The following is a 27,109-nucleotide window of genomic DNA, read 5'->3' as shown; positions in this document are numbered from 1 at the left end:
CCGTTCTACACCGAGAAAGCAGAAGAGGCGTCTCCACCCAGAAGCAGCAGGCCTCACCCTTACCTGGCTCGTGGGAGGACATCTGTGCTTACCGAATGAATACGTGTGCGTGTCTGAAGTTCTGGGAGTAGGGAGGGCTTGGAATAAGCTATGACCAGAGGTGGACCTGGTTAGAGTGGGGCCTGCTGCATATGCTATTTGGGGGGTCTTATTTAAGAAAAATAATACAAAATTATGAGTCCAAAATGAAAGCACACGGGTAAATTTTTCTTTGAATTAAGAAAAGAAATCACAACAAATTCAGATTTTTAAGAAGCTGAAACATCACAAAGTCCCGAATGAACTTTCTTTTGGCTGAATCCCCAAAACACCACTGGCCGCTCCACACCCACCTACTCAAGGTCAAGTGCGGCAGTGGGGAATCTAAGTGGAAGGAGACAGTGGCTTCTGCTGATTGCTGTTAACTGTCAAAAGCAAATGATTTTTGTTCATTTTACAGGAACCAGGGACCGTGCGGACACATTCCTAGGCCCCTATCCAGGCCCTAGAAAGGGGCCCAGCAAGCGAGGGGCCCAGCAAGTGAGGGGCCCAGAAGCTTAAGTTTCCTCAGCTTCCCGGTGACCCTACAACTGGACTTGAGGGCTCTGTATCATTATCTCAAAATCAAGGGCCTTGGAGTCAGCCGGACCTGAATTTCAGCCCTGGCCCAGCCACTTTCTGCCTTCTTTGAACTTAGACTTGATCATTTGTAAAAGGGGCATGCTCGCAGCGTCTCCATTTCAGTCTCTTTGAGAGATTAAAGGAAATAAGGAAGGGTGGGGCTTAGAGTTGCCAGATTTAGCAAAGAAAAATAAAAATAAGGCACCCAGTTCAATTTAACTTCAGAGAACCAGTGACCACTTTTGAAGTGTAAGATTGTACCCCCTATTGCATCGGACATACGGATACTGAAATTCATTCCCCGTTTCTGTGAAATCCAGATTTATCCGGACCCCCTGCACGTTACTGAGCTTAACAAAGGCAGTGGTTGGTATTGTTTGGGGACTGAAGCGCCCTAGGAGTCCCACAGCAGGGTTCATAGACCTTAGAAAGCAGGCGAGAGGGAGAAAAACGCTACCCAGACTCTGTCGAAGCCAGTTTATTGTGGGGAAGGCTGAGAGAGGTGGCCGTGAGAGGATGGGTAAGTGGGGTGCCTTAGTTTCGGGGTGTGTGTGGAGGGGGTTACGCCACTGACTTTGGGTAAACCAATTAAGTTTTGGGGACCTCAGTGTCCCTATGTGTAGAATGGCTGAATGGGGACCCCTGAACCCTCCTCCCACAGATGCCACCAGCAATGGCACTTTCTTCTAAAGCAGGTGTCAGTCACATCCTCAGAGAGGTCTTCCAAGATCATTGTCCCCTTGCCACAGCGCATAATCTGCCCTCCCCATAGTAATTATAACTTTCTGAAATTGTCTTGATTCTTTAGTTGATTGTTTATGGTCTGTGTTCCCATGTGAATGTACGTTCCCGAAGCGCAGAAAACTCGTCTGTCTGGGTCTAGCTAAATCTCCCAGGTGCTGTTCCTGGCACAGTAGACGATGTAGGTTGAATGGAGGGAGGGATGAATGAATGAATTCAGGGTAATTGTTGTTCCTTCCAAGCAGTCTTTCCTTTCTCAGAGGCCGTGCCTGGGTTCAGAGGGAGGAGGTGTGGGGTGTCGGTGGGTGGGGAGGAGGCTGGGCCCTCGCCTCCTCCAGGACCAGCAGGAGCGAGCGTGCTCCGCTGGGCTGCAGGCGTTGAGAGCAGCGCGGAGGCAGCTGCAGGGCCGGAGCCCCGAGCCCCGCGTCCAGGCGCCGGAGGTGTTCGCCCGCCAAGCCCCGTGCCGCGCCTCGGCGCCCCCACGCGCCCACGCATCGGCGCGGGGACCCGGGCGGGGGCAGAGGGAGGGCCCGGCCCGAGGAGGGGAAGGGGCCGGTCCTCCCCGCGCAAGCAGCGGCCGCTGCAGCCCAGGAGGCGGAGGCGGAGGCAGCGGCGGCAGCAGAGGCGGCAACTTGCCCGCCGCAGTCGCCCCACCGCTTCGGACCCGCGTCCGCAGGTCGACCAGCCGGCACCGCGCCGGGGCGCCCTCTCCACTGCGCGCGGTGAGTACGAGGCGCGGCGCCCACCCCCAGGCCGCCCGCCGGGATTTGCCGGGCCGGGGTGGACGTGGACCCCCTAGCCTGGCGCCACTCTGCGGCACTTGCCAGGCCCGGGCCTCCGCAGCTGGCGGGGCGCTTGGGGACGCACGGGCCGGATCCGGGCGCCCCGGGCTCTCAGGACTCCTCCGGCACAAGGGCAGCGGGGACAACAGGCAGATCCTCTCTCGAGAAAATCCGTCCCAGGCTCCGGGGTGGATTTCCCGGGGCCTCAGTTTCCCCGTACGCTCGTGGGGCAACGACCCTGAAGTTTGCACTCCCGCGCGCGGGACAAGTGCATGGCGCGCAAGCGGTAGGGATGCTTCTGGACTGTGCGTTTGGTTAGTTTTATGGCTCGGGTGGTTCGCGTTAAGGGGCGCTCCCGCGATCGGACCGAAGAGGCACCGGGAGCCGGAAACCAACTCACGCCCTTGGGCGCTGTTTATCGGGTAACCGAGGAGCAATCGCTAGGATCCCAGGAATGGGGCTGGAATGGCTCGCTGAGCCTTGTCCTTGAGGCTACATTTCTTTTTTAAAGCCCGTCTGCGCTCGGCCTGCGCTGGTCCAGCTCTCCGGGCTTCGTACCGGAGCAGGCTTCCTGGCGCTTGCTGAAGTTGGAGCTGAAACTTAAAAAACTTTACATCCAAAGGATGCTTAGAAGGAGGAGAGAATTTTGTCGTAGTGGAGAGAGTAGAGAACGGAATTGTTTTTGGTCCTGAGATCTGGAGGTTGAAGAGCCGTGCTGGCCCTACCTCCTAAGTGTATTTCCTGCCCCCAAATAAATAGTTTTTTAAGCTCAGGGAATGCTAGGAAAGCTTGACTGGTAAAAAACAAAACCAAAACCAAACAAACAAAAAACCCCTCGCATCACAAAATCCTCCATGCGCATTTCTCAGCTGCTGAAAGTGAGGCGCCTTGGCGGTGTGAGGTCCCTGTCACCCCCCAGCGAAGCCTCGGTTAGGAGGGACAAGCGTGCGCTCTTCTGCGTTCGAAATGATTCTTTTTCAAAAGCAAAACTGATGCGGCATTTTTGTATTTTCTTTTTTTTCCCCCTTTCCCCGAAATGCTACGTAATCTTTAATTAGTTTTTTTTTTTTTATAACGTCGAAGTATAAATCACTCCTGCTGGAGGTACCGTTTAATTACGAGGGGCAGTGAAACAGCGCACATCAGAGTGAGGAGCCGATCTCCGAGCAGAGAGGAGGTAGGACGATTTACAAACATCAAGGAAGAGTTTGAGCGCTGACTTATGTTTGAGTTAGGGAGCTCCCTTCCAGAGGAAATTATGACCAGCGGACAGTTGTGTTCCAAACCGAATGTATTAATTGCATGAGCCCTTTCTGGCTTGAGTGAAATTGCTGCTACCAGCGTGAGTTCGGAGCTAGCAGCCCTGTTACCCATCATGGCCCATTTGGAGGAAGAGAGAGAGGCACCTCCTTTTTAAAATAATCTTGGTGAAAAAAATCTTTCAGGCAACTTTACCCATTTTTCTCCCCCACTTTTCTCTCTCCATCACTTTAAACCCCTTAAACTGTATACTTCCTTGCATTTAGACATCCTCCGATTAAGGAAAGTTGATAAAAAATTTACATAACAAGTGAGGATGGCTTGAATCTTGCTTTTGACTACGTGTAATATCACGTTTATGTTTGAAATCTCCTTGGCTTTTGGGAGAAACTCCAAATTTTGCAATTTTGACCAATGCCAGCTACATTTGAAAGGGCCTGGACCTTTTAATGAGTTCATTTGTCCCATACATAGTTAATAAGCTATGCTATTCTTCTCTTGCCACTTAAGCTTTACAGTATGATTATTTTATCTTAAAGGAATGAGCAATTTTTCCTCCATCTTGAAATAGCTCACCTAGTGTAGGGGCTGTGTGTATGAGCATACTCTATAAGCACATAAATCTCTTTCCTAAATATTAAATAACTAAAGGGAGTGAAGTAAAATAAATAAAGTGAAGACGTTATCCTAGTACTTGGGGGTTTTTAGAAAACAGATTGTTTTAATCACTTAGGTTTTCGAATCCTCTTTTCATGCCTTTTGCTGTGTATTAAACACGTCATAAAGAGATACGACTTGTTGACTTGTTACAGGATTACCATTTGGCAAAAACACCCAAGACACACGGCTCCAAATCTGGGGTATTGCTTCTGCTTTAAATTGCATGTAAGAGATCAGCAAGCAAGCCTTGTTCCAGACGGATAAATTGATAACAATGCTAGCTGCTGTGGGGAGAGTGAAAAAAGTCCTCAGCAAAAACGCCCTGTGGTGCAGCTAAGGGCACTTGATTTAGGTTGGAGCAAGCTATTGAGAGCCCTGCAGCTTGTGAGAAAGTGCACCCAGTCCAGGCACGTCCACTTTAAGCCGCTTCTGGTTCCCCCGTGACAAGATGACTCCTTTCCCACAAAGGAGAAACCGTTTCCTTATTTTTTCAGTTACTTTTCCAAAGATAACTTGTGTCCTGGGCAGGAGAGCCGAGCTATGCAGAAATCCAACCATAACCAGCTCAGAACGAGGGCTCCTCCTTGCTCCTTCCACCAGATGTTTTTTAGGTGTCCTCAGCTGGAATGCCCAGTTTGAAACTAATTAGGCCAGCAATAAACTCCTTGTATAATAAAATCGCAGACTGTTATGGTGCATAAGTGGGGTTCCCTGTCACTCCTGACAGATGCCTCTCTCAGCAGAAGAGAGAGAGCCCCGGGGCTGTCAGGAGCAAATGAAGGGAGCGGAGATATCTTGTTTCGATATCTGCTTGTCCCTAAGTATCCACGCACACCCTGCACACGGCATTATCTTCTAGAAGGGGGTGGGTGGAAGCTACAACTGGGGTAAGGTTTTGTCTTGGCTGGGTAGGCCTCGTTAACGTGAAAACGCTTGGGGGACATGTAAAAGGGCGAGTGTTAGTCAGTGGCCCCAGTCAGAGGCACTTGTGGTGTATGTGTGAGTGTTGTGTTTTGTGTATAGGCTGGGTGGGAAGACATGAATTCCTTGGCAGATTTTATATAAAGGTGGAATTCGCCTAATTGTGTAGCTCTTATCTGTGGCGTCTGTGGACGTGAAGTGGCTGGTTATTCAGTTACCTCCAAAGGCTGAACCTTCGGACTCTGCCAAGTCTGGTTTTGTTAGTGGAAGGAAACTTTTCTCCTAGCTAGCTGCTCCGTAAAAGGCGTCGGTGGACTGGACTCAAAAGGAATCTCTTTACAGAGAATTAACCCCAGAGCTGAGAAAACACAGGCTGTTGACAGAAAACACGCACACACTCACACACACTCCCCCGCTCCCCACCTTCCTCCCTGGTCCCCATCCCCCCAAATCATAACAGCTTCCTGAATAGCCCACCTCCCTCCCCGCCCCCCCCCCACCCCTCACCCATCATCTGTGGCAGTTCAAACAGTCCCAAACACACAAAACAGAAAGAAGATTCTGGCGGGGAAACAATTAGAGGAGAATTCCAGACAATGCTTCATTTCGCTGTTTGAAGAGCTTAACCTGGCCTAATGGTGTTTGGCTAACACCTCCTCCAATCTGAGGATGACTCCCCTCAATCCGGCAAATACTTGGCGTGACTGGCCCGGGCCCACTTCTCTTCTTGTAAATGAATCGGAAGGGCAGGGACCTGGTCTTTATTACGTGTGACTGAAAATCAGTTTCAACGTAAGAAAGTACCTGTCTTTTAGGGGAAAGAGGATGGAAAAAGCCACAGGCTTTCACATTTATTTTTGCTGCTTTGCTTTCCCCTTTGCCTTTCCTCTCCTTTTGCGAATGACATGCTTGCGTTAATGACAGTGACAGAAGTAGCTGCCGGTTGCCGAGCATTTGTATGCCAGGCCTGAAGTCAACTCCCAGACATGTGTTTTTAGGATGGATCCCTTTGCGTTAGGTATTTATTATTATTATTATTATTATTATTATTATTATTATTATTCCAACTCTGTTAACGAGAAAACTGAGTCTTAAGTCAAATGCCTCGTGAGAGGCAACCGACTAAGTGAAACCAGAATGTCAGCCCTCTGACGTCTGCCTGGCCTATGCGCTGTGGACACTTGGCCCAGAGAACATTTCTGCCCTCCTTCCCCTTGCGAGAGATGGTGGCTTTGGGTGCTGTTAAGTGCGTGGAACACAATTATCTTCTGACTTGGCCCTGAAGTTCCTTCTTGCTATTTTAAACAGGAAAAAAACAAAACAAAACATTTTAAGTATTTAGGAAATACAGCTACACGCCTTTGCGAGCTGTGATACTTAGCAGGTTGTGTATGGTTCTGTAAAGGAAAGTGACTGTTTATGGACAAGGGCTAATTTGATTTGTTCCTTCGATAGATACCATAGCACCACGCATTTCAGTTCCTAAAGAGAGTCGATAAATTTATCGGCGGTGGGGAGGCCCTAAAATGTTACGGGCGGCAGTCCAAGTTAAGTTTACTGGAAGGTGCTGGGTCGCCATGGGTGGGTCGTTGTTTGAGAGTTAGATTATAAACATTTGGAGAGCGAAGAATAATTTGGAACAGGTGGTCCCAAGAGTCAGGTAACTGGAATAATTTCTCTTTGCCACTTGGAAGGTTCGGGGAGGCCATCGGGTGCCTGAATCTGGGACAGGCGGGCTGAGGGTCAGGGGGCGCTGCGAGGGCCCCCACTGTGGGACGCAGCCTGGCAGGATGGATGAGGGGGTCTCTGCACACAGTCCCGGGTCTGCAGCAGGGGCTTTGTCATCGCTGTCATCGCCCTTCTGATGCTACTGGTTAGGGCGCAGATGTGTCTGCTCAAGCATCTTTGAAAAGCCTGCTTCTGTTTCAGATATACGCAGAAACCTACAGCAGGAACTTAGACGAACAGCCAGCCAGGGAGACGGGTTTCTTCTTACCAAGTTTCAGGATGTGCTGGTGGCTGCACTGCCTGGGCCTGATCACACTAATTTAGGCATATTTTTAAACGAACAAAGTATTTAAAAGAGGTTAGAAATTATGTTGCCATCTACTAGCCATACGCGTGAGATTTCAATGACAACGGAGGTCCCCCCCATTTTCTTTAGGAGCGTGTAGTAAAGTTAGATTTAAAAAATCTGTGCATCCCAGATGGGACACATCCATACATATCCACTCACAGACATACATGCCAAGGAGAGCTGTCAATTCCCTGTGAATTTAACGAAAGAAAAATGATGCAATCGACATCGTTTCCCCCAAAGAATGAGGCACTGGAGGGCCCGACTACTGTGCGAATAGAGCGACTTACTTTTGTCTCGCATCAGCTGAATCTGTCAGTTCCCCTTTCTTTTCTAGTCATCTCCCGAGAATCGGCTTTCCTAACTGAAATATACAGTGTGTTAGCCAAAAGACATTTTAATTTCGTAAAGAAAAATCATGCCTGAGACAGCCGAGTCTGTTTCAACCATTATTGTTTCTGAAGCATGCATACTTTGGGTTTCATGGTGAGATGTGGGTTTGCCAAGAAAGAAAATTACAGCAAGAAACTATGCTGAAAACATATACACTTCTGTTTAAGAAATGGGAAAAACACGGAAAATTCCGCACGGTAATTACTTTAGCGTGAGTTTAAAATGGCATTGTTTGACTTATGTCAAAAAGTCCCTCTTAGCTAATTCTCACATAGGCTGTTACCAGATATCTCACCTTAATGATTTAGGCAAGTGTGGGTCTTCCTTTGATGATCTTTGAGGCTTTAAGAGATATCCTGAGCCCCCAGGGGGGGAACATTCCAAATTTGTAGATTGTGCAGATCATTTTTGAAGGGTACTTAGATATCGATTTTATTTTCTTGACCCAAAATAAGAAAACACGGGGAATTCTCAAAAGCTTTTTACAGGCTGCTATTATGAGGAGAGAAGCCAAACCAACATGTATTAGGTCATGAGCTTGAAGTGCATAAATAAGCCCTCTGAAGGTCACCAAAACAGGGGGAAAATCACCAGTTCTCCGTACCTCGGCCAAGTCTAAATTCCTGCCTGATAGATGTGTTCAAGTTGAAGGGGACGCGGAAAGGGGGTTCCGAGCCCATGGTTGCACAGGCTCCGTTTGATTTGTATTCTGAGGACAACTCAAGACATCCGTGGGTTAAAGTGAGACGGGAGGGCTGGAATTTCCATCTCTTCCCAGCACCGCTCTCACTGTTCAGGAGAAAAAGCAGGTTCAGGGGCCGCCTCTTACTCTAAAGTGGACGTTTCCATCCCTGGTGTTTGGATACACAGAAACCAAAGGTCGGAAATGTCTTCTGTTCCTCTGGTCAGTTTCCTCACCTCCCATCCCCTTCCTGTAGTAACTCTGTGGCGAAGGTATGTTTCCAAAACAATTTTTTTTATTCCTGAAAACATGTATGTGTTTTTAGCATTTGGGGGACACCGTATAAGTACAAACCTTTAGGTCTTCATAGATTGGCAGCTCCCAAAAAACCAGAGAGGTGGAGAAAGTGTCTTCTGTGTCCCCGAGTTTGGGACCAATGCAGGTGCTGATGGAAATTCCACGTAGGGAGGAAACATTTTTTTTTCAGGAGAGACAGAAAGGGTGCCCATGCAGAGAGGCTTGTTTTCTTTTGTGGGTGTGTGTTATTTGCACATATAGGGACTTTGGTTTCAGGGTGTTCTAGAAACATTTGTTTCTCTAGCAAAGGTCTGAATGTCCTTGACTGCGAACGGGGTGGTGGGGAGGAGCACAGAGGCCAGATTCCTGCACCTCTGGCCTTTTGTGTGACTGGTACAGTAGCAGGAAGCGGTGACTCGCTTCTGGGATGGTGTCATGCAGCATTACAAGTTGTGACTTGCCCCTTGTGTTGTAAACAGAGTTTTAGTCCTATTGAGCCGTGAACAAGAATGGGGCCGAGAAGATTATTCAGACCTCCAGTCTGCCCTGGGCCCTGAGCTGTCCTCTGGCTAAAGATACCATACTCACTGGAGACACTAACGTTGGGTGTGGAAGGGAGGGGGGCGGGGGAGGAGAAAGAATGTCTTCAACTCAGCAAATGTCTGAAACGCTCTGAATGTCTTCGGAGTTGCGCTGGCACCGACAAGAAAGGCAAAGTGATAAAAGGACATAAAAGCAGGCTTTTTGGTCGGGGTGGGGGGGTGAGGAGCAGGGAGATTGAAGGGCTTGAACTAAAGTGGAAACTTTTCTGACACCTTGGGACCCCCAGAATGCCTTGCTGGAGTGTCTTTGGGAGGCCGATTTTGGAAGTGTCTTTTCCTTCAGCTTTACTGTTGTGTGTGTGACCACGGACAAGCACACACGTATTTTCAGTGAATTCGGGGTTTTTTGTTTGCTTTTAAGAGAACACAAGACTTGCTGGGAAATGACAAGTAGTCCACATTTATTGAACACTTATTATGTGCCAAGCATTGAGCTAAGCAAACACTTACATTTTTGTCTCCAAATAGCCTTAGATGGAACATGCCATTATTCTTACTCTTACTTTACAGATGTAAAAGTTGAATGTCAGGGAGGTGAAGTAATTTGTCCGAAGTTGCATGGCTTGCGTCACAGCCAGGATTGAGTGTAGTTTGGATTCCTAAGCACTAGAAAATCCAGCGTGCCCCTCTGGTGTTGCAAGAGCTAACTTTCTTCTGCATGCCTGCCTTGGAGAGCTGGTTTCGCCATGGGGATATTAACCGATGGTCAGGTGCAAAAGCAGAGCTCAGAAACGAGACATGCGCTGATTATCGGAGACTCTCCAGCCTGGCCTTGTAGGAATTAAGGAAAGTTTAGCATTGGAATCTATGGAAGTGCCAGCTGCATCACTGCCGTTAGCCGATTGACGCGGTTGCCTCTGGCTGCTTTGGTGCTAAAATAGCAGAGTTGAGTAGTTAAGGCAGTAACAGAGATCCCTGGCCTGCAACACCTAAAATATTTTCTATCTGGTCCTTTGCAGAATACGTTTGCTGACTCCTGAGCTGTTGCAATATGACAAGACAAATTTTGTTGACAAGGAAGAACACGATCTTGGGGCATTTTGTATACTATTTCACTGATTTATTATTAACTGGATGTCTCCTACCAGCCTGATACATTGCATGTGATAGGAGAGAATTACAAATGCATTCATTCTTTCACTCCTTTTTTTCAGCAGTATTTATTGAGCTGTGTTCTAAGTGCTGGGCTAATTACTGGGCATCCAGAGGCAAGAAGGAGCCAATCTGGCACCTCTGATAGCAGGATCCCAGTGCCTCTTCTCCCCCTTTGAGAATTCAGAGGGCAGTGATGACTTCTTGAGCTTCCCAACGTTCAAGCAGCAGGATGCAGGAAAAGACCCAGCCCTGCCGACCCTCACCTGGGGAAGCCAGGCCTGGGTCAGTGAGAGCAGAACACCAGCTTCTGTGCCTCGAACTGTGTCCGGCAATGCCACAGCCCCCTCCCCGCCTCAGGCAGCTGACAACCTGCTGCTTTCCTTCCCAGGTGGTGGGGAGCCCTGAGCGGCGTGGCTCACTTGGTTGAAGGTCGTCTAGCAAAGGGAGAGGTCACTGGTTCGATTCCTGGTCAGGGTACAGGGCTGGGGTGTGGGCCCAGTCCCCTACTGCGGTGCGTGTGAGAGGCACGGTGTTCTTCTCACACATTGATGTTTCTCTCCCTCTCTTTCTTCCTCCCTTCCCCTCTCTCTAAAAATGAACAAATAAAATCTCTTTTTTATTTTTTAAAAGAGGTGGTGGGGAACAGGTAGGCATGGAGGGGTCAGACTTCCCAAGCCGAAGCCTTGACTCTGGCTTAGCGGCTGGAGGTTACTAGTGTGAAGCCGGGAGCTGGGCTGCTTGGGCTCACTTCCCTGCTCAGCATTAACCAACTACTAAACATTGGGCAAGTTACCAAACTTTTCTGTGCCTCACTTTCCTCATCTGTAAAACAGGGTGGATAATAATATGCCTTCCTCAAAGACTTATTATGGAGAGCGAGTTAATGAAGTGTTTGGAATAGTGGCAAATAGTACGAATTATGTCACTGTCAGTTACTAGTTTTTATTATTATTATTATTATTATTTACAAGCTGTGTGACCCTAGGCAAATAGCTCAGGTTCTTTGGATCTCAGTTTCTGCTTTATAAAATTGGGACAGTATGATAATAACAATAATAACGGCTTCCAAGGGCCTCTGTGAGAATTTAAACGAGGCGATACATATGAACCCCTCGCCTTGCTCCAGGGCCTGCCTGCACTCAGTAAGCTAACCAACCACTGTGCTCCGTCAGCTGTGACCGCGCTCGAGGTTACCGGGAACTGCATCCTGGGCCAGTGATGTGCCTTTAAGTTATTGGCCACTCAAGTCCTGTTTCAGTATCAAGAGCGTACAGGGCTGTGGTTCATAGTTCAGACTCTGAACCCAGGCCTCACCGCTCACTAGCTACGCCACCTCCGTGGGCTAGGGGCCAGCTCTCTCCCCTTCGCAGACACCGGAGGCAGCAGGGCCTCAGTTGGCTGGATGGTGTGAGGGTTAAAACAGGGTGCACACGTAAAGTACGTAGCAGGGTGTTTGGCACATAGTAAGCACTCAATAAATGGTAGCTTATATTATTATCACCCCCACTCCTTGCTGCACCCCCAGCCCCAAGAAAGTACTGAACATTAGTAAGTTTTAATTTGAAAATAAAAGAACACATTTTAAAACTGCCAAACAGATTTAAAAATAATATTCATTAAGCAAAATTAAAATATTCTATTAAAGCCAGACTTTGGGCTCAGACCAAATTTTTATAACCCAAGCTTAAAGGCCAAGGAGTCCCCCAGCCACAATGGGGACATTGTGATTGAACTTAAGACTTCAACACTGCTATTGAGCGGCCTTTGAAATGCACGTTTCCCCGTTAAAATAAAAGGGAAGTCATGGGAAGAAAAAAAATGAGGTTCTTGCTCACCCCAACGAACTTTAATGAATTGAAAAAGAAAAACAAAAGTTTTCTCATTTTTCTCCTGCTACCTTATCCTGCCAAGGACGCGTGGCCCCCACCTAACCCCAGCTTTAAATGGTACACACTCAGGATGCTCCAGATCTGATATGCTCCACAGGCTAACCTAGGACTAACAGATGGCGGAGCGTCGGGGAGCACTGGCACTTGGGAGCCCAACTGCCGGGGTCCACATCCCAGCACCGACAGGCCTCGCCGTGCCTCGGTTTCCCTCTTCACAGAACAGAGAGGAAATGTTGCAAAGGGCTATGATGAGAGTGTGAAGAGTTAGCTATCCCTGTGGGTGTTTTCGCTTTGTGCTATCATCCAATGAATGAAACTTCCCCAAACTTCTGGGACTTTGAAGAATTAAGGAATACGGCATGGCTCTTATCTGAGAGGTTTGAATAAAAGTAACCTTAATACTCAGGGAGGAGAATTGGGGAGGGAAGAAGTGGATTTGAAAGTCTTTCACGGGTGTTATTAAGTGTCAGACACAAAGCTCATTGAATCCTTTCGGCAACAGCAAGGACAAAGATCCTACGACATTTGTGTGTCCCTTTAACAAATGGGGAAACTGGGGCTGGGATGGGTCAAGTAGCTGCTGCCCAGGGATATTCCATCCTAGGTCTGTCTGACCTGAGACACAGGACCGTCCCCCCACCACACGACCTGCAGCCCTTCGAGAACGAGCACCCCGACAGTCGCAGAGACCTCTGCCCAACCCACGTTATCTGTGGATGAGGCTCTTCGTGGTTGATGCTGACGTTGCTGGGGCATCCCTCACCCTCAGTGGGGATGAGTCTTTGTGGAGTTGCACCTGCCTTCACGTTGAGAATGAATGGATTCTTTCTGGAACAATAAGCGGAAAAAGTAATGGCAGGGGCTGGTGACATCCTTCTCTAGGGGCTGTCTCTTAAAGAACCTCTGTGGCTTCTTACCAACCAAGGGGGTGTCCCCTCCTCCTCAGAGCAGGCCAGGCCCTTGGCTATCATGGGGGGGCCATGAAGTGGGGTTGTTAGAGGTTGGGAAGCTGCTGGGGGAAGGCGTAGGGTGGACTCCACACTCCATCTCCCACCTGCTGTGTGACGATGGGCAGGTCACGTCAGTCCTCTCAGTTTGGTGAGCTCCAAACTCATCACCAGTTCACGGGGCACTTGCTGTGTTGTGGGATTTGTGACACAGCTGGGTGGGAACGCAGTCTGCGGTCCTGGGAGCCGCGTCCTTAGGCTATTGTGGGGTTGCACCCGCGCCCCCAGGAGGACTCAACGCTTGCCGCTGGGCTGTAGTCCTGACTGTTCTTCAGGCAGCTGCAGTCTCGGGGTTTTGCACATGCTGGAAGGCCCTGTCAGTCTCTGAAGGGCAGTCTTCCTTTCAGTGGGGTGTGTACCCTTTCCACATCGACTTTTCTTTTCTCTAGAGGTTTGTCTTTATTTTATCGTGCATTTGGAAAAGGTAGAACAAGCATGGCAAACTAATGGTTTCACACGTTTTTACTGCTTAAGACAAAAATGGTTTAAAATCAAGCCCATCAGGTAATGACCAGCCAAAGTGGCACCCAGGTATGGCAGAATCCCTGAGCGAAGGCTGAGAAACGCAAATCTGAAACGTGAACTTTTCCCCAAGACCTGTGCATGGCAACGAAATCTTTTACTTCTAACCCTGCAATTGGCCACAGTGAATGAATGCCCCAAATAACCATCCTTCCACTAGCCAGAAATGCATTGCTGTACTCTGTTCTCAGGGGAATGAAATGAAATAAAGGACTTTTCTCAAGGATGTCGGTCAAGTTGCGTCAGGGCATGCTGGTGTCTAACACATTTAGCCGGTGTCTCATATCTTTCAAAGAAGAATGACTGGCCTTCGGATGATTACAATGTGGCTAAAAATAACCTGAGTGCTTACTCAAGGCTAGAATCTGTACTGAATGAGTATAGGCACCAACTCATTGACTCCCCACAGCAATTCTACGAAGGGTGTGCTATCAGTATTTCCATTTTAGATGAGGAAAGGAAGGCACAGAGAGGTTAAGTGATTTACTCAAGGCCACACAGCGAGTAGGCAGCAGAGCCAGGCTTTGTGTGCAGGAGTGCGTATGGTTCCAGAGGTTGTCTTCGTAACTCCTGCACTCCCTGCCTCTTTAACCACTGCAGAAAGAATTAAATTACCTTCTGTTTCACCTTCATTTAACTGGACAATTAATTAGTGATAGGCAGGAGAGGGAAGCGAGGGGGGCATTGGTCTTAGCGGTGAATTTTCGGTGTTTTACAAAGATGTTTCCTGTTAGCTTCAGGTGCAGCATAATGCAGGGGTTAAGAGCTCATCTGTCCAGGTTCAAATCCTGAGTCTGCTACTTACTAGCCACATGACCTTGGGTTTACATAACTTCTTCCAGCCTCAGTTTCCTCATTTATGAAGTGAATCCACATCACGAGAGTTAGCAGTGAGCACCTGACCCACAGCAATGCTTGTTAAATGCTGTTGCTTCCCCGTTGAGGGAAAAGTCACTGTAGAAATCCTATCTTCCTGCAGGGCACAAGTGCACTCTGGTACAGTCTGGTGTGGAAGGGAAGGGCAACGCGCCTGGGACGTGAGGCTCAGGCTGGAAAACAGCTCAGATTTTTCCAGATGACTTCAGAACCAGCCAGAGACACTGGCTTTTGTGTCTCCATGTGTGAGGTTGCCAGGATGAATCCTCAAGACCCAGCCAGAGGCACTGACTTTTTGCATCCCCGTGTGAGACATTGCCAAGACAAGTCCTCAGGACACAGCCTGGAAGTCCCAGCTGTCGGGGAGTAGAATCTGTACACAGTCACGTGGCCAGCCCATGACAAAGAGACCGCCACCCTGACCCAAGAAGAGTTGGGTCTTTGGGTCGCATGGGTCAGAGGTGGAGAAGAACATTTATCTTACACTGCAATGCTGACCCGGGCTCCGATTTCAGGATTCTCATTTTTCTTCTCGTTCCCTTTTCTCTACTGTGGAAAATGTCTTTCTCTAGAAGGGTCTGCCTGGTTTTCAGTGACTAGGTGAGCAGACTTCCTGGGTTTGCCTCCTTTCACCTTCCTCCTCCACCTCACCCCCGACCCCCACATCCCCCTGAATATGGAAGAGTGAACTTCATTCATTCATTCATTCAGAAATGTGCACCAGGTGTGCTGCTCTGGATATGAAGAATACAGTAGTGACCAGACACAAGCTAAATTCACTCCGTTGCGGAACTGCAGCTAGGTGGGGAAAGACCAAATATCGACATATAAATACGTGAAGGGCACAAATGTCCGATGGTGATAAACTTGTATGGCAAACTCAAGAGAAGGTAGATAGAAAGTACCAGACTTTCTCACTGAGCACAGCTCTGGAAGAGCAAAGGTGCCGATATCGGGGAAGAACCTTCTAGAGAAAAGAAAGGACAAGTTCAAAAGCCCTTCGAAGGAAGCAGCAGGAGGCTGGCGGGGCTGGGAGAGATCATGTGATCGTGACTGAGGGGCCAGGGGGAGGTGAGGGCATGGTGGAGGGGCCTGATTGGGTAGGGCCTTGCTTGAATCCAGCAGCCATTCTGTGTCAAACAGAGATGTCTGAAGTCAAAATTGTCACACTTTTGTGTAAAAAAAAAAAAAAAAAAAAGACATGTAGAACCTAAATCTGAAATCCGTAATTGCAAACTCCGCTACCCAAAGTGACCAGACGGGTAACAGGTTATTGAAGGGGTGGCAGGGGATGGCGGGGGCAGAATGTAGGCTCTGTGTTGCCATGTATTCTGATTTCTCAAAAGACACTGAAATCTGGGTTTTTATGAGAATTGTCCTCATTTTCAGATCACTGTGAGGGGCCACCACGAGGCATGTATGGGCTCATAGTTTATGACCAGTCTCCCAAACGTGGCCTCAGACCCTGGAATCTAATTTCAGTGAAAAGGCACTGAGGCTTCTCAAGTTCTCTCTTTCTTTTTCTTTTCATCAGTTCCTGACCAGAAGGATGCCAAGAGATGCTAAAAACTTGTTTCCAGGAAAAAGTAGGACTTGAGTCTCATGGGGATAGGGGCTGAGACTTCTTCCAAGGAGCAATCAGTTTGCTTCATTTTTCTGTCTTTCTCAAGATTTTTTTCCCAATCATCCCTCATCATGGGTAATGGCAATGTGGTCCAAATCCATCCTCCTTCGGGTTTTCATTAGCTTCATGATGATTATTATTTTGTCATCTGGGCTTGATTTAGGACTGGTGAAATGTTTGCAGGTTTCATAAATGGTTGTCGGCCACTGTTTAGAATGGCAAAGAACTTCTTGTGTTGTTCACATCGCGAGGACTGGGGTGATCATTTCCAACGGCTACAGACATGGAATTGGAAAAAAGGGGGGCCTTGAAGGATTCCACACAGGGGATTGGAAAGTTGAGTAATTAGGCAGGGGTTGGGGGGTGGAAGTGAGCTCAGCTCTCGAGCTTTAAAGAACCGAGACACCCAGGCCGACGACACTGAATTCATAGTCTGCCTTCCCCACCCCTGGATGTCAGCAAAAACTGAGCCAAGGGCCCACATAGCCGTCGAGATTGTTCTGCGTGTGAGTAACAGAAAGCTTACTTCCGAGGTGGTTTACATGAAAAGAAATTTATTGACACAGGGAAATGCAAAGTTCTGGAGAATCTCGTTTCAGGTACAGCTGGTTCAAGAGCTCAAATGCAGGTGATAGGCCCATCTCTTAATTAATCCTTATTCATAGGATTCTGTACTTGGTCGTGTGCCACCTCTAGGTGCCATCCTCCAGGAACTAGGGGTAGGAAAGAGGTAGATTTCCAAACTACAGTCAGCAACAGTCACTGTGAGCAGGGGATACACTGGTTCCTTTTGGCCCCCTAAACTGCATTCCAAGGCACCTCTAGACAGGCCCTCTCCACCCTCTCCTGGGCTGCAGTGCCATTTGTGACGTCTGTCGTTTTCCCAAGTGCTGTGCTCTACTCCGGATAGACCTCCTCTTGTAAGACTGGCTGCTGCTCTGCCTCCCACGTGCTCTTTCCCAGGGGCCTAAAGGATTATCTTTTATTTCAAGTAAGGGGACTCGGGGAGGGTCATCTCTTTCACGGGGACATCTTATACAAAATCCACACTTGATCTCGGGGATGCGCCAGCCAAGCCTGGGAGATGCCCTGGCCGTCGGAGGAACAGTTAGAAACGCTCCAGTATCGCTTGCAGCGGAAGACGTGAGCCCGGCTGGGCTGGCCTTTCGTCCCTGGGCCTCCAGTCGTCAGCCCACGCTTCCTTTCCTCCACTGAGCTTTGCCCTCCATTCTCGCTTCCACCGGGCTTCTCCGGGTCCCATCTAGTGACACCGCAGTAACGTCTGGTGCAACACAGAGGTTGCACACCAGCAGCCAAGATGCATTTGGTTTGGTCTGCAGAACATTTAAAACAGAAAATAGAGCCAACATTGGACAATCCGGACATTTCACACAAAAATGCACATTTCTGGCTTCCATTTAAACATCAGAGGATGTGCCAACACCGTGCCCACGTTTCCACATGATTTCCATTGACTGGGGCTGGGAAACAACCGTCTCTTTTAGATGGATGAGTTCTCAGTTTGCCTCAGTCCTCACCTCTCCCTATTACTCCTTGACCTTGGGGCTCAGGTTCAGTTGCCATTTACAGTTGGGATGGCTGTCCAAGAGTAGATTTAAGAGAAAAAGGACATCTTTCCTATATCCAGGCCTCCATCAAAAGTGGGACAATGAAGTCTAAACCAGGGTGATCATTAGTATTAAGAAAATGAGAAAAAAGCCTGTCTTTGGGTAAGGCAAGGTGTCTCAGCTTTCACTGTGAACATCAGGCACTGGGCGATTTTCCATTGTGGAGGTCTGTCCTGTGCATTATGGGATGGCGTGCAACATGCCCACATAGGGACCCTACCCCTTTCAGAAGTAAATCGTTTCCTGGGCTCCAGTCGCCTGCGACCAGTTTGGTAAAAGGCGTTTTCTCACCGTAAGTGAGAGAAACCAATCTGCATTGTGTCCCCATGGGCCCAGCATTGGCAGGGAGGTTCTGAGTCCGCTGATTTTGGCTTAATCGCAGGTGGACTTGCCAACCATTGAGGCCGCATGTGACGGCCTGTCTGAGATGGTGAAGAAGGAATTCGGTGTTGGATGAGAGATTGAACAACCTTAAAGAATCTTTGGAGCGTTTCTCAGCTTCTCCCTCAGAGAGGCCGCGGTGGGTGCTACTTTGAAAAGTTTTGCAAACGGTGGGTTTCGCTGTGGCCGGCTCTGGATGCCAACTCCAGCGCCGGTGCCGTGAAGCTACAGCACCAAGTGGGAATTTCCCCGGCACTGGTTCTGTATGTTGCCTACTGCATCTTTGCCATGGAAACCCAAGGAGACACGAATGTCCAGGGAGGGAAAGCAGGCCCGTGGGCTGGTGCTGGGGACCGAGCGATGTTTCCTTTTTGACTTCACAGTAGTGCCCCCAATCCTGTCGGTTGTCCGGAATGCCATCCGTGCTTAGCTTTCCTCTAATAACGATAATAGGTGCCATTGGCCCATTCGACGCGAATATTTATAGAACACCTACGATGAAGCAACTGCTGTTCCAGGCACTTAACAGGAAGCTGAGAGCAAAACTGACCACGTCCTTGCCCTCTTGGCGCTTGTGTTTTGGTGGAAGGGAGACGAACGATCAACAAGAGCATAAGCAAAGCATATGCGGTGTGACAGTGTGTGTTGGGGGCTATGAAGGGAGTTAAGCAGGGAAGGGTGATTAAGGAGTGTTGGGTGGAATAGGGAAGAGTGGTGTTTTGGGTTTAATTTTAGTTTAAAATAGAGCGGTCACTGCAGCCGCGTGCTGGTAATCTCTTGAAAGAAGAGGCACTGGTTTGCAGTGTTTGCCACTTCCTGTTGTGTAAATACTCTCACCAGGGCTGATTTCAGGCCAGCAATGGTTTCACAGCCGGCTGGTCCAGGCCGGCTCCAGCACATCACTGGCAGGGAAGGCCTCTCCAAACACTCCGGCAGAGGAGCATGTGCAAAGCTCCAAGTGGGAGAGAGCCCGGTGTCTTTGGAACGGCCAGGAGCCCACTGTAGCTGGAGCAGAGGGAGGGGGGAGCAGGGCAGGAGATGTGGTCAGGGACGTAGCTGGAAGCAGATGATAGAAAGCATTTTATGCCATAGTTAGGTTTTTGGCTTCTAGTCTGAATGAGGTGGGAGCCACCGGAGGGACGGGATCCGACTTAACCTTGAGCAGGATCCCTCTGGCTGCTGTGACAACAGACTGCAAAAAGGAGCAGGGACTGTTTAGGGCAGAGGTGATGGCCACTTGGACCTGGGGATGGCAGCAGAAGTAGTTGGATTCTGGATGCATTTCGAAGGTGGAGCCGATGGCACTTGCTGAGGGAATGGTCTGGGAAGTGATATAGAGTCCAAGGTAACTGCAAGGTTTTGGGCCCAGCACTTGGGAGGAGGGGGATGGCAGGGGGAGGAGCAGACTGGAGCCCCTCCTGTGAACCTGGCCTTGAGTGAATGCTTACATGCACCTCAGTCTCCTTCCGTCCCACCAGTGGGCTCTCTCATTATCCCATTTTAGGGAGACTGTGAGCGCAACCCGAGGAGGTCAAACACCCTCTGTGCCTGAGCTGTGCGGTGCTGCCTCGTGTGCCCGGCTCTCCAGTCCCCTTCCTCCCCTTTGTTTTGAGGACAGGGGGGCAGTACAACCCCGAAAAGGAACTAAAGGAGGAACAGAGACCCTGTCCCTTGCTCCAAAAGAGCTCCTCAGTGGTCAGTCAGGCACATTGGTTCTGCCCAGTGACTCCATCGTCAGCCTCTTTCATTGGATTAACCCCATGAAGACTGACATTCATGTAAAATTTACACTTAAAAAATGAATAGTCAGCTTTGCGCATTGGCAGCATGGTAGCCAATGGGGCTTATCAGAGGCGCGATTATTGCTAATTGAGAAAAGGAGTAGCCAGTAGCTTAGAAGGCTTTGGATTGGTGTGCACATAGGTTTAAGCCCCCCACTGAAGAGCTTTACCTGCCTGAGCCTCAGGGGTTTTGTCTGTGGAATGGGCATGTTAAAGGGCTCCTCTCTGATCACACAAGATACCACACGAATGGCACTCAGCACTGTGCCTGGCCCGGAGCCCACATTAGCAAATGGGCTGGGGAGGGGCGTGTCTCAGGACTATAATTGTTTGAGAGACGGAATTAGAAAGTTAGGTCTAATTTTAGACAAAAACAAAACTGAGTTATCTTAGAAGCTGGGGTGGGATAAGGGGTTTGAAGCCTATGGTAACTGAGAGCTTTGTGGTTTGGCCTTCTCCCTTCTCTTGTGGGGCCGGGGGGTGGGGAGTGGGGTGGAGGAGTGGAGGGCGTCCTGGAGATTGGAGGCCTCTATCTGTGTTTTTGCTGTGTGCACCAGGCAGCCAGTCCTGGGCCATTTTCTGTTCCCTGGGCTCCCAGAGGAGCCGACCTCGGCCACGCAGAGCCTCCTGCCTTGAGTTGTCATTTGTCGGAGACAGAACAGCATGTTCTCTCAACAAGCAGATCCACAGATGTGAGCCCATTTGGGGCTGCCACGATTTTCCTGATGAAATTCCTGACTTGGTGTGTTGTGTTTTCTTAAAAACACGCCCACTGCCTCCAAAAACCTCAGCCTGGGAAGAGAAATATTTCTCATCGAATTACCAGGGTTTGAAATGGTGTCAAATTATGCCCCACCTTAGTGGTCTCGATGGGCCAGTCTTTCCATCTCCTGCTTTTCCCGACGGACCTAGATGGCAGGGTGCATCTATTGTCTGGCCTGCCCTGGCATTATACAGATGGGAAAACTGAGGCTCAGAGAGGCCAGGGAGGAGCGCCACTTGCTTGGTTGGTATCCGAGCCTCAGCCAGACCCAGATCTCTGGATTCCAGATGCGTTTTCTTCCTCCTTCATCCAAGGTCACCAACAAGCAGCCTGTGGCCACCTCTACCCCACAGATGTGTTTTTCTTGGCCCGAGAGTGTTTTAATTTGAATGAGTTGCCAGCGTTTAAAAATCAGGAGATTCCATATAAAAACCCAGATTTCTGGCTTCTCGTGGACCATTGGGAGATCAGCCAAATGAGGTCTGCATTCCTGCGTGGTGACAATTGAGGACCCCAGTAACGATCACTCCCTTTGAGCAGAGCATGTCTTCAGTTTGCCACAGTCCCCACCCCTCCCTCTAGTATCTCCGGACACTGGGGCTGAATGTCGCTTGCCATCAGAGAGCTTGCCTTCCTGGTCCTCTTATGGTGGAATGAAGAGGAAAGTAAAATATTCCTTGAAATTGTGTCTTTATCAAAAATAAAGAAACAAAACACACATTGAAATGGCTATTTGTTTAAAAACTGATGGTACAAAAATTCCTATGGATTTAATATGCAAACAGAATACATCAGTGTTAAAGGAGCCAGCCCCCTTCGCTCGCGGAGGCTCCCTGCCCCTTCCCTGCCGGCATGACGCCGTGCCCCCTGCAGGCCAGGGCCGTCGTTCCCACTTATTTTTTTAAGGCAGAATTAAACTTCTTTGACCTTAATCTGCCCCACTTCTCTGAAACATGAAATGCTATTAAACCAAATTTAAAAGTTTTTAAAAGTTTAAATAATCTTTAATTACTCAAGAAAGAGTGAGTATGAGTATGAGTATGCATGTGTGTGTGTGTGGCATGCGTGTGAGTATGTGTGATGTGTTCTTGATTTATGGGATTTCCCATGAATAGAATTGGATGAAAGTGTTTTTTCCTTGGCTCTGGGATGGGCACTTCTGGGCCTGGCTGTAAATTTAAGCCCGGGTGCAAAGCCCAGGTGGGTTTAACTCCCCTTTCATGGGGTACCAGTGAGCTGGATTAAGGTTGAGTTAAGATTGACTTTCTTTCTGGGGCATATTGGGGGGCTCATGGAGAGAAGAGTTGGGGACACCAAATTTTAAAAATGACCATCACTCTTTTTCCAGGGGAGTTGACCAAGAGAAAAGAGCATAACATTTTCAGAATACCTTCTGCGTGCCAGAACTTTCTGTGAAGATTCTCTTTCTGCTTTCCAAAGTGAGCTTTGGAACTTTCTTTTAATGCTGACATGCTGCTTTCGGTGTGTGTCAGGAAAAAATAAAGATAACCTATCAAGCATGTGAACAAGCAGTATTTCTTACAACGAGGCTCGATCACTGGAGGAAGAAAGAGCCCATTTAAAGAGACATGTGTAAACAGTACAGACTCTTTGTGGGTGTGACAGAGCCGTGAACGGTTGACTCAACACGTCCTCACAATACTCGGAAGCGGGCAGTGGGTCAGCTCGCCCCTGAGTTCGTCCCCCCTCCTACTTCCTTGGAGCACTGAAACTTATCATTAAATACGTAACTGTGTGATCTTTTGCATAATTCTTTCTTACTTTTTTAAGCTCTGCCTATCATTTCATGGCATTCCCAGCATCCTGCAGGGCGTGCGCAAGAAATAGCAGCGAATGAATGTGGGGATGCCCTGCCTGGCAGGAATCGCCGTCCCGTTTTAGAGATGAGGATGAGGTTCAGGGGGGCCACGTGACTCGGGATATGGCAAAGGCAGGATTCAAACTCATGACTCTCAGGCTGGCTGTGAACTTTGTGCCAAACACCTGTACGTGGGACTCAGGTCATTTTGCTTTGGGCTGCAACCTCTGGCCCACAACAAACTGAGGAAGAGGAGGTGGACAAAGAGCATTTCATACAATTAGGCTGCTTCAGTGGAAAGAATGGTCTCTTATTTTTATTTCCTTTCCATTTTAAAGGTATCATGTTGTCTTTTCATGGCTATATATAAAATTTCTCGTTTGTAGTTTTTAAACGGCCAGAGCCTGCCCTTTGCAGCTTGTCTGGAGAGGCAGGGCCCGCCGTTCCTCTGGGAGGCCCAGGAGCTGTAGGGACACTATGGTTGACAGTGACACCTCGCCTCGAGCTCTACTCACCTGTTTCAATTTTAGCACAATGCAGATCATCATCTCCTTTTCCAGATCAATCCAGAACCTTCTCACCTGACAGGTAATCACAATTACCGGCTGAGCGAGGCCTCACCTCTGAAAGTTTGACCACTGGTCGTCCCTATCACGTCTTCCTGGCTCGGAAGCTGGCCAGGTGCCACCTCTCCACACCCTGCCAAGACATCTAGCTGTGACCGAACCTTGCCTGGCTTTTAATTGGGGAGCCTGCAGGGTGGGGAGGCTTTGACAGCAGCCATGGAAATTTGGGGCTGGAAGTACCCCAGTCCTCCCCTCAAGAAACGTAGACTGGTGCATGAGACAGGACAAGCCCAGATGTTTACTGGGCTCTGGGTTCCAGGTGCTGTGCTGAGGACTGGAGTGCACCCCTTATTGCCTGCACAGCACTTTACAAAGGACGTCGATAACTTATTTTCTCTTGTTCCCGCTTTCAGTCCTCTGTAGTGGATGAAGCCTAGCCTCCATTTTATTTTCTGGTTTTCCTTCCTTTCCTTTCCTTTCTGGTTCCCACTTACAGGACATTTTCTTACTCCCCAGTTCCAGGTGTAGACCTGTGACCGGGTATAGACCTTACTCCCCAGTTCCAAGTGAGACCCAGCCAGTCACAACATCCCACACCCCGGCCCTCAGGGATTGGTTCGGGCACAAGTATGTGGTTCAAGCTGAGTGGGAGCCAGTCCTGGGAACTTTGCTGGAATTCTTGGGGAAAGGCACCTTCTGGCTGGCTAACCCAGTAGAACGTGGCCATTTGGCTTAGAGGAGGCCGGCCCAAGGATGCAGGCAACCTGGAGGAAAGATATGGAGGCAAAGACTCTTCATGATGTCACTTGAGCGCCTGCATCCGGCTATTCCTAACGCGAGAACCATGGGTTATTCAGTTCTTCTTCATTTATTTCGAAACAGTTTGAATGGATTCTTCTCCTACTTGCTACTAATACAGTTGGTCCCATTTACTGAGCTGCCCTGCTTCCTTGAATCATAATAAAACTCTGTCATTTATAAAGCACTCTTAAAGCCTTTTTACAGTGATTGGATTCATATTTCTATAAGACAACATTGGCCTAATTTTGTCAATGCAGAATCTGAGGCACAGAAGGGAAGGAAAGCACGTTAGCTTTTCTCCTCCTTGGAGCATCCTCACCGACTTTCATTTGGGGAAGATGAACAGTTTTTAACACCCAGGGTTCCTCTACCCCGGGAGAGGGGAGTGCAAAGGGATTTGGCAAACAGCCCAAGCGAGGTCAGGGAAGACCCTAGCTGTGTTACCCTTTAAACAAAGTCATAGTAAGGGTACAACTGCTAGTAATTTTAGATGCATAGAAAAGTTCTGGAAGGTGGGAGGGAAATAGTTAAGTACAATTACCTATGGGACGTGGGATGGGGGGAGGAGACTTTTATTTTCCACTTTATATACTCTGCTGTACATTGGGAGAACTTTTATAGGGACGTGGATGGTTTTATACTCAAATAAGTGAATTTTGAAATGTAACAGTAGCTGGCTTTCATCTGGGACAACGAGAGCCTCAAATGGTGACTTCTAAAGCATTGAGAAAATGTGAACCCGTGAGTCTGTACCAATATTAGACAAGTAAATAAATAGGAAAGAGGGAGGTTAATTGTTCGCAGCAGAAGACAAGGACCAGCTAGAAACGTGGAAGGAAGGCTGGGTTAGAAACACCTCACCTCACGTTGCCACCATTACGGTGAAGATTGGTTCAGCCGAGAGTCATCGCAGATACGACATCTGGGGTGGGGGTGTTGAGGAGGACTAGGATATTTGCCTGCTTTTAGGATCTCCCCCCCTCCCAGATGGCTTATTGATTTCAAGGGGGGAAATGGCCATGGTGAGGTGGCAAGGCCAGATGATACAGTGACTGGGTGTGGTCGTCATCTTGAGGGAGCACGACTGTGCGACCCCCTGAGAAGGGCTCACTGTCGGTCACGCAGGGTTGGGTTCTGGCCAAGGATGCATAACCTGCATCTACTCTTGCGGAAACCAGCAGACGAACCCAGGGGTGGAACGTGCTGTTCCCCCAAGGGTACCTTGTTCTTCAATAATGCCCCTGTTGTAGGAGAGGAAGGCAGGGGAAATGTTAAAGGACATTCAAGAGATATGGCAACTAACTGCAGTTAATTCTAGATTAGATCCTGCCTAGGAGGGGAAATGCCATAAAGGGATAGATTGGTCAGTTGATAAATTGTAATGCGGAGAGTGGATTAGGTGAGATACTGAGATACTGTGTGGGTGTTACGTTCATTCGGTGCTGTTGATAAGGTCCTGTGATTATGTAGGAGAAGGTCCTTGTTCTTAGGAATACACACTGAAGTGTTTAGGGTTAAAGATCCATGGTGTATGTAACTTACTATTACGTGGTTCAGAAAAACTAGGGGTGTGTGTGTGTATGCGTGCGCGCACATAGAGAATGCAATTAACAAATCAAAGGGGATGAGACGCTCACAGCAGGGGCGTCTGGGTGAAAGATACACAAGTGTTCTTTGTACCAGTAAATTTGAAATTAATTCCAAATGAAAGGTATAAAACATTACTACCAGCAATATATGTGGCTTTTATTGAATAGCAAGACACAGGCACAGTATGTGACTTACTCCTCAGAGACCCCTGACATCGGGCATGGTTAACGTGCTCATTGCAGGGAGGGGAAGGCATGTAAGACCCACGGCAAATCAGTAGAAAGCAGTGTCCGCACGTAAGTCAACCTCTCCAGAACCCCCACTCTCATCTACTAAACAAGAATGTCCCAAAGCATGGGAGACCTTCCATCTGATGGTTTTTAGGTGATGTGCCAAGAGAGAGCTCTGGATAACATTAAATCACTTAGTGATTTTTTTAAACATCATTTCCATTCACTTCAATTCATTTATGTCCAGAAGAAAGTCTGAAGTCGGTGCTGGGTGGTGGTTAACACCAAACACTTGCTGATTCTCAACGAATAAAAAAGGAATCACCAGGCAGGCAGAGGCTCCGGGGAGAAATCGATAAGGAAACAATAACAATAATCTGTTAGAAAAAATGGATGAAAGATATGATCAGGAGATTCACAGAAAAAGAAACACAAACGACCCTTCAATATGGGAAAAGGTGTTCAGTCTCACTTAAAATAAAAGATACACAATTAAAGCACCACTCAGGACACTGGCAGAAGATCCCAAGCTTGCCGGCATACTCTGCTGGCGAGGCAGTGGAGAAGCAGACGCTCGTTTGTTGCGGGTGGGCGTGCGTATCTATTGTATATGGGCCTTTAGGATACATCCTCCCAAACTTCCCTCCACATTGCCAATGCCACCACCCTTTAATCTAGTAATCCCACCGCTAGGAATTTTTTGCAGTTGTTCATGTGCAAAGTAGCATATGTGAGTATTGTAGCCTATTTGTGTCCACAGACATTTAGAAACGACCCGGGTGCTAACAGAGAGAAAACTGGCTGGGTAGGTAGTGGTTTGCCCACGCAGTGGAGTACTATGCAGCTGTGACACAGAATGACCATACGCTCTAGGCTCAAAGTTGGTAAAAAAAAAAAAACAAAAAAAACCCCTCTAGGTGGGTGTTCCAGAAAGGAAGTAGTATAGCATGCTACTATTTGGTTTTTTAAAAAATAGGAGTGGAGTGAATAGCAGTATACCTTCATATTTGCTTCTGCTTACATGAAGACATTTTGAAAGGACACACGGGAAACCGATGACACTGGCTATGATGGGAAAGTGGGATGGAAAGGAATATGACTTTTCCGTCATATTCCTTTATATGATAAGCGGGCATGTGAAATCACCAGGGCTTGGCATGGTGATGTTACGTGTGCTCGTGCAAAATTGACCTCAGCTGTTGGGGTCTCCCTTGCCTCCTCTGCTGGGTCAGGATGCGGATGGAGTGGAAGGGACAGCGTTCAGGGTCTGCCGTGTGGAAGGGATCTAGAGGTCGTGTGGCCCGGAAGTGGCACTGCACGGCTGTCGGGGGCCTCTGCCTCTGAACTACAAGCAAATTCTTCCCTGCAACAAGAGCACATTGTGTTCTGGCCCCGCTCTCCCACCCAGGCTACTTTAAATGCGGGTCCCGCTGCCAACAGCTACTTCTAGCAAGGGCAGGCC

The 27,109-nt window shown here is 48.6% G+C and overlaps 1 protein-coding gene across 4 annotated transcripts in view; it reads left to right on the top strand.

The window, feature by feature from the left end:
• Positions 1–1,732: 1,732 nt before the first annotated feature.
• The window catches only part of EYA2 (EYA transcriptional coactivator and phosphatase 2), a 205,769-nt gene continuing 180,392 nt past the window's right edge, over positions 1,733–27,109 (top strand). For 2 of the 4 annotated variants that reach the window (XM_053927001.2, XM_053927002.2), the window contains exon 1: positions 1,733–2,123. The gene's annotated coding sequence lies outside the window, so the exon portion shown is untranslated. Of the gene's footprint in view, positions 2,124–3,060; positions 3,361–27,109 lie in introns of those variants that run through there. The other 2 variants (XM_053926999.2, XM_053927000.2) reach the window with 2 other exon arrangements.

The sequence above is a fragment of the Desmodus rotundus genome, chromosome 6 (assembly GCF_022682495.2).
Source record: "Desmodus rotundus isolate HL8 chromosome 6, HLdesRot8A.1, whole genome shotgun sequence".
Classification (NCBI taxonomy): Eukaryota; Metazoa; Chordata; class Mammalia; order Chiroptera; family Phyllostomidae; genus Desmodus; species Desmodus rotundus.
This window is presented reverse-complemented; position numbering and strand designations above follow the sequence as displayed.